This window comes from Tenrec ecaudatus, chromosome 12 (assembly GCF_050624435.1).
Source record: "Tenrec ecaudatus isolate mTenEca1 chromosome 12, mTenEca1.hap1, whole genome shotgun sequence".
NCBI classification, from domain to species: domain Eukaryota; kingdom Metazoa; phylum Chordata; class Mammalia; order Afrosoricida; family Tenrecidae; genus Tenrec; species Tenrec ecaudatus.
Window position 1 is genome coordinate 54,578,890 of NC_134541.1, and position 14,971 is coordinate 54,593,860.

The 14,971-nt window shown below is 39.4% G+C and overlaps 1 pseudogene; it reads right to left on the reverse strand.

The window, feature by feature from the left end:
• Nucleotides 1-7,722: 7,722 nt before the first annotated feature.
• On the reverse strand, nucleotides 7,723-13,247 carry LOC142422669 (cyclin-I-like; annotated as a pseudogene).
• Between the last annotated feature and the right edge of the window lie 1,724 nt (nucleotides 13,248-14,971).

Here is a 14,971-nt window from a genome sequence, read left to right on the forward strand (position 1 = left end):
TGCCATAATCAACTTTGCAATGCTCTCTGTCTGATACCAAGGCTTGTCACATGCCTGGATATGGCTTCATCCCTGGGGACCCTACAAGTGGGCTCGGGGCTTCCACTGACATCCATAGGCTTCTACAAGCCAGATGTTCACAATTTAAGCTCTGTTACCCTCCCCTCCATTCATCAGATTTGGATTGTATTATTTACAATTCTTGGGTCACACAGGCTGGTGTTCTTCTTCCATGTGGATTTAGTTGATGCCTCACCTAGATGGCTGCTTGTTGGAAGATAAGCTTTAAGACCCCAGACACTATTCCCTCTGATAATCACACTCCATCTGGTTTCTTCACCACACTTTGCGCTTCCACTCATATCTTCAGTGATCTCTTCATTTGGGGATGTATCTCGCAGGGCTATGCCATGAGAAATAATTGTTCTTAGTTTGGGGCTAGAATTAAATGTTAGCCCCCAATCTGTTTACATATCTATAGTTTATTTATATATCTGGTTTATTTTAGAGACATCATTTTCATTTGATGAGAAAGAAATTATAAATCATCCCCCTGGGACATAAGGCAATTCTATTGATAACATCATTAGATTAGCCAATGATATAGAATTTAAAACACTGTTGAGAAAAGGAAATTATGCAAGTATAAACTGGTTTGACGCCACAATACATGAATTGTTGACTTGTACAGATTAAACTCTTAAATGACAGAACACTACGCAAACAACGTGGGTTGGTGGTAGGGCAAAACGTTCAATCATACTCATTCATAAAGGCAGAACTACATTTATAAGATTAATACATGGCTGTAGAAAACCAGGCGTACATTTAAATAGTAAATATATGGTAGTCATGGGCACCCTCATTCATTGGGCACCTTCTAAGCAAGAGATCTAAGACAAAATCCAAAGATCACCCAACCGTGGGATAGCAGACATCTGCCTGTCCTGACCCTGCGGACTCATACAACATTTGTCTTTTTGTGATTGATTAGCTTCACTTTGCATAATGGTTTCCAGAGCTGTCCATGTCACGAAGTGCAGTCCACTGTGTGTATGCACCAGAGTCTCCTTATCCATTCTTCTACTGGTAGGTATTTGAATTAATTCCAGCTTCTTGCTGTTGTGAACTGTGCTGCAGTGAACATGACAGAGTACACGTCTGTTAATATTTTTCTCTGATTTCTTTGGGGTATATGTTCCGCAGAGGTATTGCTGGTCCATATGGTATTGTTATTCCCAGTTATTTTAAGTAGCATTGTATTGCTTTCCACAATGGTTGTAAATATTTACAAGTCTATCAGCAGGATATGAGTTTCAATCTCTCCCCAAATCTTCAACGTTTGTTGGTATCTGTTTCTGTAAATTGGGCTATTGTTGTGGGTGTGAGGTGATGTCTCAGAGCTCTTTTGATTTGCATCTCCTGATGGCCCCTGATCTTGAACATTTCCTCATGTGTTTGCTAGCCATTCAAGGGTCATCTTATGTGCATTTTCTATTCATGTCCTTTATCCACCTTTGAATTGAATGATTTGCTTTTTGTTTTGATTTTTTTTGTATCGTTGTATGGCAGAATTATATAGATTTAAGTAATTGGTTCTTTTTCCATTAGGCCATCATGGGAGATATTTTTCCTCATTCCATGAGTTATGTTTTTTTTCTGTTGATGACATTTTTGATGCGCACAAGTCTTTTACTTTTAAGAGGTCCCAGTCATCTATTTTGTCTTCTTTTATTATATTTGGGAGTCCGTGTATGTCCTGCAATAGGGCCCTTAGGTTTGCCCCAGTTTTCTCATTGATCATCCTTATAGCTCTGGAGTTTACATTTAGGTCTCTAATGCCTCTTGAGTCCATTTTTGTCCTTTGGGAAAGGTTGAGTCCAATTTCACTCTTCTGAAGATGAAGATCCAATATTTCCAGAGGGTGCCCCTTTCTCATTTAATTTGTGTTAGTCCTTTATTGAAAAGAAGTTGTCTTCAGGTTGTCTTCTTGGTTTTCTATCCTGTCCCATTGGTCTATCTATCACTGTGCCAGTGTCTTCATTGTATCAGTTGCAGGGTGTTTTGACTAGTGTGGCTGTGCAGTAGGTTTTGAGCTATGGAAATGCAGTGCAGGTCTCTATTCTTCTATTGGAACAGTTCTTTGACTCTATTGTGGATAGAGGGAAATCACCGCAGGCTTATTTCCTGTATAGATCCCACAAATGTATCTTGGGCTTCCACTGTCATCCATAACCTTCTGCCAACCAGAATGTCACAATTTAGGCTCTGATAGTATTCCCTCCTTCTGCTTTGGATCATATGATTTATAATCCTTTGCTCACTGATGCTGGTGTGCTTGTTGCATGTGAACTTAGTTGACACCTCTCTTAGATGGCTGCTTGTTTGGAAACAACATTTTAAAGCCCCAGATGCTATTTTATCTGATAGCTTGGCACATCTAATTTCTTCTCCACACTCTGCTATCGCACCCATACATTCTGTGTTCCCTTCCTGAGGGTGTGTTTTGAGTTGGGCTAAGATCTAAGAACCATTTGTTCTTAAATTGGAGTTAGGATTTAGTGTGAGCCCACAACCCATTCCTAGATCTAGGTTATTATTATTGTTATTTTTAAAATCCGCCTTTAGCTCCCCTTTGACACATCCTTGTTAATTTATGGTAGAGTCATTGATCATCTCCTTTGGGCATAAAGCTCTTCCATTAATATTGTCATTGACTAGCCCCAGGTACTAATTTTTTTAAGTCTGCAGAGAGAGCAATGGTGGGCCAATGTAGGTTAACTCCATATTAGGATACCTGAATTATTCACTTATACAGAATAAATCCCTTCGAGGCTGGACACTATTAACACAAACAATGGGAGTTGATTTTCAGGTAAAATTTACAATATTATTCACTGAGAATGTTAGTCCCAAATTTGCCATAGTACTATAATCTTAATATAGCATATAGGGTATTGATGTACGAAGTCATAGTTGTCTGCCTACTGATGGTTCAATACTCCTTGATTCTTTAAGCTATCTTCTGATTCTTCAAAGACCATGAATTTTCCGTCTTAAGCCCTTATGTTACAGAATGATTACTTCTTGTTAAGCTTGTATACTGCTACTTGACCAAATCCCTCACTAGTTCCAACAGTCTTTCTGTGGAGTCCTTATGAGTCTCTCTCTATAAAAGCATGTCTACAAATAAAGAGCGTTTCACTTCTTTGCTCAATTCTATTCTCTTGATATCTTCCTGCTGTCTAACACTTCCAGTACCATGTTGAATAAGAGTGGTAATAAAAGACATCCTTGTGCTCTCTTTTTCAGAGGAATTGTTTTTAGTTTTTCTCATTGAGTATGATATTGGCCATTGGCTTTTCCCATATGACTTTTATTATGTTGAGGAATTTCCTTTCTATTCCTATTTTATTGAGTGCTTTTATCAGAAATGGGTGAGTTATTGTCAAATGCTTTTTTATACATTTGTTGTTATAATCATGTGGTTCTTAGTTTTTGTCTTGTTTACATTGTGGAGTACATTGATTGTTTTAGAATGTTGAACCATCCTTGCATCCTTGGTATGAATCTCACTTGATCATGATGGATTTTTAAAATCTATGTTGTTGGATTCAATTGGCCAGAATTTTGTTGAGAGTTTTTACATTTATGTTTTTGAGGAACATTCTTCTGTAGGTTTGTGTCTTTGTGGGCTGTTTGTTTAGTTATTCTGAGTTCAGAGAATGAGTTTGCTCATTTTCAGATTCTAGAACAGTTTGTGTGGAACTGGTGACAGCTCTTCACAGAATACTTGGGAGAATTCCCCTCTGAGCAATCTGGTCCTGACTTTGCTTGCTTGGAAGGTTCTTGATGACCTTCTCTATTTCATTATTTTTCATGGATCTGCTCAGATTTTCTACATGTGTCTGCATTAATTTGGGCAAATTATGTACTTCTAGGTATTTTAAAAATTTATTCTAGATTATCAAATTGTTGGAGTACAGTCTTTCATAGTAATATTTATTATTCTTTTTATTTCACTTGGATGTGGTATGTTATCACCCTTTTCATCTCTGATTCTTTTCCTTTGTTAAGTTTGCCAACACATCAATTATTTCAGAAAACCAACTTCTTGTCTTGTTAATATCTTTATCTTTTATTCCAGCTCTATTATTTGCACTCTAAGTTTTATGATTTCTTTTCTTCTGTGAGTGGAAGGTTTGTATTGTTGCCTTTGTTGTAGTTGTTCTGTTAAATGTTGGGTTAAGGTGTTGATTTGGGCTTTCTGTTCTTTTTTCATGTGTGCATTCTTTGCTATAAATTGCCATGTCCCAAATGTTTTGTATGCTGTACTATCATTCTCATTTTTCTCAAGGAGTTTCTTAATTTCACCTCTTATTTGACCTATTAACAAGTTATTTTGAAATAATATATTTTTCAATCTTCATGTTTTTTATTTTCCTGTGATTTCCATTTTTAAAGCTGTATTTTGAGAAAATGGATTAAAGGATTGCAATGTTATTGGATTTGTTGATGCTTTCTTTGTGACCTACTGTATGATCCATTCTAGAATATGTACTGTATGAACTGGATAAGAATGCATACTGTCCTATATATGCCCAGGAGGTTGACATAGTTGATTATGCTGTTTAGTTCTTCTGTTTCTTTATAAGTTAATTTACCAGTGATCTCTCTTTTCTTGAGGGTGGTGTGTTGAAATCTCCTATTATTACCAAGCTGGTTTCAACTCTTAGAGAATTTGATTGATGTATTTTGAGTCTTCCATTGGGTGAATATGTGTGTATTAAGATGATATGTTCCTGGTGTATTATTCCTTTAATCATTATATAGTGTCCATTCTTATCTCTTACTATGTTATTTGAGAAGGGTATTTTGCCAGAAATTATTATTGCCACTTCTGATTTGTATGGTAGCTTGTTAGATTGTTCATCATCCTTCAATTTTTAGTCTATTTTATCTTTTAAAGTGTGTCTCTTGCTGGCAGCATATAAGGGGCTACTCCCCCAAGTGGATTTTTTTCAAAGCTATGTGTTTAATTTTTTTTTTTTTACAAAACAACAGTATAACCTTCAAAGTACTCTCCATTATACTCAATACATTTGTCAAATCTGTGATTCCATTATTGGAAACATTTTTCAAGCTCATCTGTTTGGATGGCTGACAGCACCTCCCTCATCTATTTCTTCACCTCTTCTACATTGTCAAATCACTGTCCTTTCATGTACTTCTTCATTCACAGAAACAAAAAGAAGTTGCACAGAGAGAGGTCAGGTGAGTAAGGTGAATGGGCCAAGAAAGGCATGCTGTTTTTCCCCCCCAAAACTGGTGAGATGGCTGCAGGAGCAGGTGCATTGTTAGGGTGGCAAGACCAGTACCCCATCTTCCACAAATTAAGCCGTCTTTTGTCATAGACCATCCTACAATCTTTTCAGAATCTCTAACTAGAAAGCTTGATTAACACTCTGACCTGGTGGAATGAGCCTCAAATGCACTATCCCCCTCACATCAAAAAACCAAATGAGCATCTGTTTGTGTTTTTTTAGGGGTGGGGGAAATACCCCTCGTATAAGTGGGTCTTATTTTCTAATCAAGTTTGCTACCTTCTCTCTTCTGATTGGTGTGTTGAATCCATTAATAAGCAGCATCATTATTGACGTATGCAGGTTTCTTGTTGTCATTTTGTTATATTTGTCTTGGTTCTCTCTCTGTATGTGTGTGGTTTTACCGGTATCTCTGTGCCTCCTCTATTTCTGTGGTGTTTTGAGTGTTGCTTTCATTGGTTTCTGGGTGCTGTTTTCCTGTCTGGTGCTTGCAGGTTTGTGTGCTGCCCTTGTTGATTGCATACCCATAGTTATCTGGTGGTGAGTGGGTATGCTGCAATCTATAGGCCTGTCTGATTTTTTCTGAGGACAATGCACATTCCCAGGAAAGGGTGAGGTTGCACCAGAATAGGATCCAGGAAAAGGAAATGGGAGTTACCTAGAAAAGAATAATAAAAGTAATATAATGGACCAAAAATGTAAAACCCAAAGAAAAGAAAATAACTTTTAAAAATTCCATTGCCTTGTGGGTGGGGATGCCTGATTCTTTGGTAGTGTTATTGTGTATACCTGTATGCTTTGGGAGGAGGTAGGTCATGTGGTGGGGAGGGTACTGGAAAGCAAAGCAGGAAAGAAATTAAGGGGGGAAATGACCCCCCCCAAAATGAAGCTTGGATACAGATTATGTCTGTACCAAGCTCCCCACACAATCTGCTCTTCACCAAGCAGCTAAAAGCTAGTATGGTAAGAGGTTTGGCTGGCTGGGTTGTGTCAGGAGCTAGGAAAAAATTGGTTGTCCTAGAGACGAGTGGAGCCCACAGAAGAAGCTTGTGCCAATGGTCCATAAAAATGAGTCTTTCTGCAGGCGCTGTTCCACTTGGGTTTACTTGGCTTTTAAATGGAACTTCTTGCTGCCAGGAAGTACGGGACATTCCTCCTGGGGTAGCTCCACAGTAGTCTCCGAGGGGTTCGCCAGCAGCCACATTCCCCCTTATTCCCCAGCCTCCAGAGTTGTTCTTTAAGGACAACTTTTTGTATTGCTACCAGAGGATTTTACCATCGATCATTACATGGTTGTGACCGCAATACCTTCCTTAGATTGCACAGATTGCTCAGGATCCATAAGTCATTAAGACAATTATAATCAGGGGAACAACTTTTACAAACTCCTAGCCAAATAAATTTGGGTACTGGATTGTTATGACATGTTACATATTCACATCATAGACCTGCCCCAATATTTAGACACCATTTCTTACTGATTATAAGTGGGAGAAATTCTGATCAGTTAAAAAATCTAATTTCAGTTGTTTATATACATATTTCATTGTTGAGCACCTGGGTATATTAACATCACAACAAATTATTTTATGTAAATGTCAAAAATGCTTTAAACAAATCTAAGCATGTCTTAATCACTTATAAATTTCACTTTAAGATAAATAAAATAAAAGCAATCATTTTATTTCTGCATTCTAGAATTTGAAATGAGATAAATATTTAAAGTCACCCGCTTATATGATTTTTCCCCCACTTGATCCATGTAGGGAAATTTCAAAGTAACTTTTCTAATTTATTTGAATTTGCATCATGAATTATACATGACTGTTATACAAATAATTTGTTCACTAAATTGCTAAAAAAATAATAATTTGGAGACTTTCCTGCTTAGTGGAGGCCAGTGTATATAGATCAACATGCATAAAATTTATTAAGTATGCATAAAATTCATTAAGTATTCAATGAAGAAGAAAGCAAGAGAGGGAAATTACATTAAGTTGTTGGGTATAAGGTTGGCTAGTTAAGAATTTTTGAACTTTTCCAAACATTAAATATGACATTATTTATTCGACACAGGTAAGTAATATTATATTTCAGAATATTTCAGTAGAGAAAATAGTAGAAATGGCAAACACTATAACTAATTTTTAAAATATTGACTTTTCTGAAATTTTGTATACTTTTCATGGTCTTTAAATATTTAAATAATATTGAATTATAATAATTAACTGCACAGTAACTAAGAGGTTTGTTTTGCTGGCTCATTTTAATTCAGGCTCTTAAGTTATTAATCACATATATATCCTTTGCTCACTTTGTATGTTCCCATTCTCAGAGTAGTCTGCTTTGCTTTTGTACTTGAAGGTAGTACTAGTTGAAACAACTTGACAGAAATAAGTCACAAAGATGGACGAGGGGAATTACATCCCTCACGGTTTCATAAATCAGTGCTACACAAAACTCACATGTTCTGAAGCCGTATCTTCATTATAGAGCCAGTGAATCCCACCACAGAAGTCCATCACTTTCATTTCCTCTAGTTTGTGTTTAACTGAGGTACACTTGCACCCACTGGCATCTGGGAAACGATGCCACAAGGCTGTGGCACCTCTGATTGGCACTTCTGGCTTTGCTGTTGTCCTGGGGAAATCTGGGCCTGGGACAGAGGAGGAATATAAACTGAACACTCTTGATACTCTTTCACTTGAGAAAACAGTAGACGTATAAGGAATTCAGAGGCAGAGAAAACTGCTGAGCAGAAAGCTGAGGTGCCATCAGCTACCAGCAGGGGACCACCTGGGAGTGTCCACGTGTGCTTTCTGACGCAGTTCAGCTGTGAGAGGAAGTCAACCTGGAATGAGTGTCTTCATCTCCAAAACTAGCCATGGCCAAAGCAAACACATATCCTTTGAATTAGAAGTTGGTTGCAGGCCATACAATGGAGGAGGTGTTTGGTAAGGAATACCAGCACTGAGTTGGGTAAACTGAAGGAAAACTGATGCCTAGTGGACATTGCAATGGCATGGGAAATGTGGAGAAAGGTCATTCTTGGGGCTGTGTGAAGATCCCAATTCAATTTATCCAGAATAGTACTCTCTGTTCCCAGAATTTCATATGAAGAGCACCCACAGACACTATCTCATACCAACACATTCAGAACTGGAAATCTCTCATTCCTCTGCAGTCTACACTCTTGGCAGCTAAGAAACAACAGCTCATTGCAATACAACTCAAGTATTTTGTGTGGGCCTTTAGAGTGGCTAGAAACCTGCCCAAAAGCCTGCTAGCCAGAACCAATGCTTCTGGATAAAGGTTGAATTGGTACTTGATGTTGGCCAGCCCCGGAATCTCTTCATCTCTCTGGGATGGAGAAATATTCTGACTTGGAGCTATCTTGGCATTCCATCTGGGCTTCTCTAGAGATTGCTTTGTCCAGTAGGAAAGACAATCTCTGGAAACTTCATGATATAAATTGGATCTTCCTGTCACCCAGTTTAATATAGCTATCTATCCAATTCTTCCTCCTCTGCCCAGAAGTTCTGTAGACCATCTGTGTGTCCCGTTAGCACCTCATTTTCCCCAGAGCAAGGCGCTGGGTCCTGCTGGGTGAGAATGGGAGGACTTGAAGAGCGAGAAGACTGGGGAACAGACCAGAGGACACAGGTACAGGGGCTTGAGCATCATGACACAGGGCTGAGGATGCTGGATCAAGTCGGTCAGTGAATTAGTTCCATGATGACCCCATATCTGTGACCACTGCCAGCCCAATTCCCCCAGTTGCTGTCCATTGCATGTGCCTAGATCAGGAAGGGGCTTCCTCTCCAGGGAGGGCAGGGGGGACTGGGGAGAGTCAGATGGGGAAACTTGCTCTGCCCCTGCCTGTGGAGTAATGCGCTTATGTGAGGAGATGGTAAAAGGTGGAACCGGAAAAGAGAAAAGCAAAAATAAAAGAAGGAAAAAGAGAGGTTGGGATCAGAAAAAGTAAGACAGAGAGAGGCACTGAGGTGTCTGCTCACAGGGCAGGCTGGGGAGCGAGGATGTGGTGGCGTTTTAAGTGACAGGAAATGTTATTTGTCTTTATGCAAATTCCTTTCAGCCATTAAAAGAAAGAGAGGTTTTCCAATATCTCATTTAGTTCCTCCAGCACCAAAGGGGCCCTGGTTGGACAGTGGTTATACATTGGGCTGCTAACTTCCTGGTCAGCAGTTCAAAACCACCAGCTGCCCTGCAGGAGAAAGATGAGGCTTACCACTCCCATAAAGAGTTAATCTTGGAAACCCGTAGGGGCAGTTCTTTCTCATCCTATGTGATCACTATGGGTCATAATGGACTCAAATGCAGGGAGTTGTTGTTGTTAGGTGCCTTCAACTTGGTGCCCTAGTTGACTTTACACACATAGTCACTTTACACACGACCCATAGTCACTTTACACACGACCCATAGTCACTTTACACACATAGTCACTTTACACACGACAGAACAACACGTGGTCCCATTTTGTGCCATGCTCACAATTATTCATATGCCTGAGCCCATTATTGAAACCACTGTGTCAATCCATCTCCTTGAGGACCCCTCCTTTGTTTTGCTTCCCTTCTGCTGTGATAAAACATGATATAGTTCTCCAAGGATAAGTCTCTTCTGACAAAATGTCCAAAATATGTAAGATGAAGTCTCAGCATTTTTGCCTCCAAGGTCATATTTCCTCTAAGACAGATGAGGTTGTTCTTTGAGCAGTCCTTGGTACTTTCAATACACTTTCCCAGGTCCACTACACAGATGCTTTGATTCTTTTTCTGTCTTCCTTATTCAGTGACCATCTTTCATAAGTATACCCAGCAATTGAAAATACCATGGCTTGGGTGAGGTGGGCCTTACTCTTCAAAGGAATATCCTTGCTTTTCAACACTCGAAAGAAGTCTTGTGCAGCAGATTTACCCAATGCAATGCATCATTTGGTGTCTTGACTCTGCTTCCATGAGCATTGATTATGGGCCCAAGCAAGAAAAAAATCCTTTTTAACTTTTCTCCATTTATCATTGTTTCCTATTGGTCCAGTTGTGAGGATTTTGCTTATATTAAGTTATACTCTATCGCGAAGATCTTGATCTTCATCAGCAAGTGCTTTAATTCCTCCTCACTTCCAGCAAGTAAGATTGTGTCATCTGCATATAGCACAGAGGTTGTGAATAAGCCTTCCTCCAGTCCTGATGGGACATTCTTCTTCATATAATCCAGCTTCTCTGATTGTTTTCTCAGCAAACAGACTGAATAAGTGTGGTGAGAGGACACAGCCCTCACACACACCCTTCCTGACTTTAAATCATGCAGTATTACCATGTTCAACTCACACACCACACCTGCCTATTAATCCATGCACAAGTTCTGAATGAGTGAAATGAAGTGTTCTGGAATTCACATTCTTCTCAAGGCTTTTCATAGTTTGTTATAATCTACATAGTTGAATGTCTTGGCATAGTCAATAAAACACAAGTAAACAATTTCTAGTATTCTTTGTATTCAGCCAAGATCCAGTTTTCATCAGCAATGATATTGCTTCTTCCATGTTCACTTCTGAATCCAGCTTGAACCTCTGGCAGCTCACAGTCAAGGTATTCCTTCAAATTTTGTTGGATGATCTTCAGCAAAATTTCACTTGCATGCAATATCAATGATATTCCTTTAGAGTTTGAACATTCTTTGGGGTCACTTTTCTTTGGAATGGGTACAAATATGGATCTCTTCCAATCAATTGGCCAAGTAGCTGTCTTCCAAATTTCCTAGCATAGACAAGTGAGTGCTTCCTCAGTCTGTTGAAACATTTCAATCTCTATTCCATCAATTCCTGAAGCCTTGTGTTGAGTTAATACATTCAGTGCAGTTTGGACTTCTTCCTCCAGTATGACTGGTTCTTGCTCGAATGGTGGACTGTCGACTAGTCGTTTGGGTACGACGACTCTCTGTGTCCTTTCCATCTTCTTTTGATGTTCCTTGTATCATTCAATATTTGACCCATAGAATCTTTCAAGATTGCAACTCGAGACTTGAATATTTTTCTTGAGTTCTTTCAGTTTCAGATGTGCTGAGCATGTTTCTAATTCTAGTTCTTTGCACATTTCATTATATTTCATTTTGTCTTCTTCAGCTGTGCTTTGAAATGTTCTTTTAGCTCATTGACTTCAGTATTTCTTCCATTTGCCTTAGCTGCTCTATGATTAAGAGCAAGTTTTGGATTCTCTTCTGACATCCACCTTGGTCTTTTCTGTCTTGCCTGTCTTTTTAATGATCTTTTGCTTTCTTCATGAATGATGATCTTGATGTCCTCCTACAGCTCATCAGGTCTTCTGTCACTCGTGTTCAGTGCATCAAGGCTGTTCTTGAGATGTTCTCAAAAAACAGGTAGGATAGGCTCAAGGTCATCTTTTGTCTCTTGTGGATTTGTTTCAATTTTCCTCAGCTTTATCTTGAACTTAAATATGACCAATTGATGGTCTATTCCACAGTCATCCCCTAGTCTAGTTTTAGCTGCCAATATTGAGCTCTCTATCATGTCTTCCCACAGATGTAGTCAATTTGATTTCTGTGTTTCCATCTGGGGAAATCCATGTGTATAGGCACCTTTTGTGTAATTGAAAAAAGGTATTTCCTCAAATCCATTTCCTCAAAGACCATTTTCTCCTTGTTTAGAACTTCTGCACTCCAGTCACCAATAATTACCAATGCATCTATTGCATGTTTGGCAAATTTCCAACTGAATTAGTTCATAGAATCGTTCAATTTCTTCCCGCTAGTTTTATGATTGGTGTATAAGTTTTACTAACAGTACATTGATGTATTTTTCTTTGAAGACATATAATCCTATCACAGATAGCATTGCACTTCAAGGTTGACTTTGCAATATCCTTTTTGACAATGAATGCAATACCACTGGTCTTGAATGTGTTATTCCAGACTCAGTGAATCATAGCTGGGAAACATTTTCAGATACTAAAGGCCCATTGAATGGAAGCAGAACATTGGCAGAGATAGCACCAGAGGATGTGTCCCTTTGGTCAGAGGGCACTCAAATGGAACTGAGGAAGAGTTATTTTTTTGGAGGGAAGTAGACCATAGTGGCATGGTTGGGGCAAAGCCTGTTGAAATGGAATATTTGGGATCTTTATGTTTTGATGGGGCACAACTCAAGATAAGGAGAAACAGCTGCAAAACTCTGCTGATGATCAGAACTTGGAATGTGTGAAGTATGAATGCAGGAAAATTGGAAGTGGGCCAAAATGAAACAGAATGCATAAACATGGATATCTTAGGCATTAGTGAGTCAAATGGACTGGCATTGGCCATTTTGAATCAGAAAATCATATGATTTATTATGCTGAGAATAACACAATCAAGAGGAATGGCATTGCATTCAGCTGAATGAGCCCCAAATGAATTCATACTAACATTTTGATGGCTGAAATCACATTATCTGTAGCTTGTACAATGATCTTTGCAGCCAACTCTGTCTGAACATATTTGGAACCAGTCGCCCCTCTCATTCTTCTAGGCCTTACATTTCCCGCAGGACCTGAGGGGGAGGCCTGAGTTATGGTCCGAATCTGAAGGGAGCTAGTTTTTGTTAAACTCCTTGGGTTTGTAGAACACCGGCAAAGTGCCCCTGCATCGGCACACATCCAATTTCAAAGCTTATGGCTGGATGCCATTTTCCCTAGAAAAATTTGATGTGGCAGGATTGCATATCTCTATGCTGGTGTCTAAAGGAATTCCATGAAACCCAGTGGAAACTTTAAAGATTATCTCAATTGACAAACATACCATCGTCTTGAAGGTGTGAGGCAGGCTGCTGAGTCCTGAGGGACCATCACAGAAGTATAAGTCAATGTGCCTCTGTGTTAGAGATGTCACAGTCAAGTTGCAACACATGACAGAGTTGTATGGTGGTTATATCAGGTAGCTTTTGCTGAATAAGTAGTCAACCCTAATCTAGAGTATAGACTCATTCACTGCTAAGGAGTCAATTCTGTCTCAGGAAGGCAACAAGCACTACTTATTTGTCACTTGCTCAGTTGACTGTGCGGCTTTCCTCATCTGGTTAGTTCAGTCAGAACTGGAGTGTCTAGAATGGCCTCACTCAAATGTATGGTGGTTGTCTTAATGTCAACTTAGACCTCTCATCCTCCAGTTGGCCAACCCAGCCTTGTTTTCGAGACATGTACATTCTGAGCCTCAAAAGAAGCCAAGCTCCAGTGTACATTTCAATTATCTGCTTGGCTCTCATTTTCTAATATCTCACTGATTGGGGCACATCAGCCAGTCAAAATCCAAATAGAATAAATCTGAGTCATCTCTTTGTAGGAGGAGAATCAGAGTCACAAGACAATGGGGTGCAGGTGTAAGGTTAAGAGGCCCTGTACACTATAAGAAAGACGAGAGAGTCAGGGAAAGCACGAGGAATTAGAGTTTTGCATTGGAAAATGAGTGAGATTTTGGTGGATAGAGATGGAGCCAAGTGAAGAGCAGTTCAGGCAGAGGCAGGACATGGTGATCATCCTGGATAATTGAGAGCCTCAGTGACATTGGAAGAGAAAGACGGCGTGAAGCAGGCAGAGTTAGCAAAGCAGAAAGATACGGCGAATGGAAGGCAGCCAACCATTATGGACACTGAAAGCATAGGGGTGTGCGATTAATCTTGAAGATCAGCATTTTCTACACCAAATTCCGTGTGATATTATAGTGTTCCAAAAAGGGTTTTGTGATCAACTTTGGACCCATGTAGTGAATTAAAGAGGTTTATTTACTTGTAAGATTTTACAAAGCCTATATTATGAGCACTGGAATTTTTCAGTTGGAAGATGATGATGAATTTCCTAAGTCCTCTTGGGCATGGAAACTTACTTAGGAAATCCACATGTGAATCAGATATCAGTGTAACAGAGAACTGAACATTTTAACAAGATGAGTCTTGTTATTTGTAGAAGTTCCACAAAGCAAGGATTTTTTTCTGTTTTATTCACCAGAGTGCCTCTAACCATGCTTGACATGGTAGAGGTCACGAAATGATTCTTGAAATGCTGCTGAAGTTATGTGCCCCACCCCCACCCCTTGGGGTTTTTTATATCAGTACAGCAAAACATATCAAATCCATCTTTCTCTCAAGCTTAAGAACTGCTCGAAAATGACCCTAAAGCTGCCTCCCTCATTAAATAAATGGCTTTATCTCACACAACATTCTACTTTTATTGGTTGTTTCATTCATTCATTCATTCAAGGACACACAGAACCCACAGACAAGGCTCATGATTATCGGGCTTATTGTGGAAGTAACCTGACTATATAACTGAGGTAGAACTATTTAGGGCAGGGTTGTTGAGCTAGTACATGTTGTAAATTTCTTTCAAGGCTGCTAATAAATGCCCAGAGGGCATACCACTCCACTGTAACCCGCCACTCAAAGACACTCAGCTTCAGGTTTGAGGGTCAGCACACCCAGTTCCCAAATTTAGTGCCCAGAGGCACCCCACTCCACAAGCCTACCTCAAATAACTCAGCTTTACGTGATCACTGGGTACTCTATCTCATAATAGGCTCCTGCTTCCACCTCTGCTCCTCTGCCACTCCTCTGATGTCACCACGGTCTTTGGGATCAA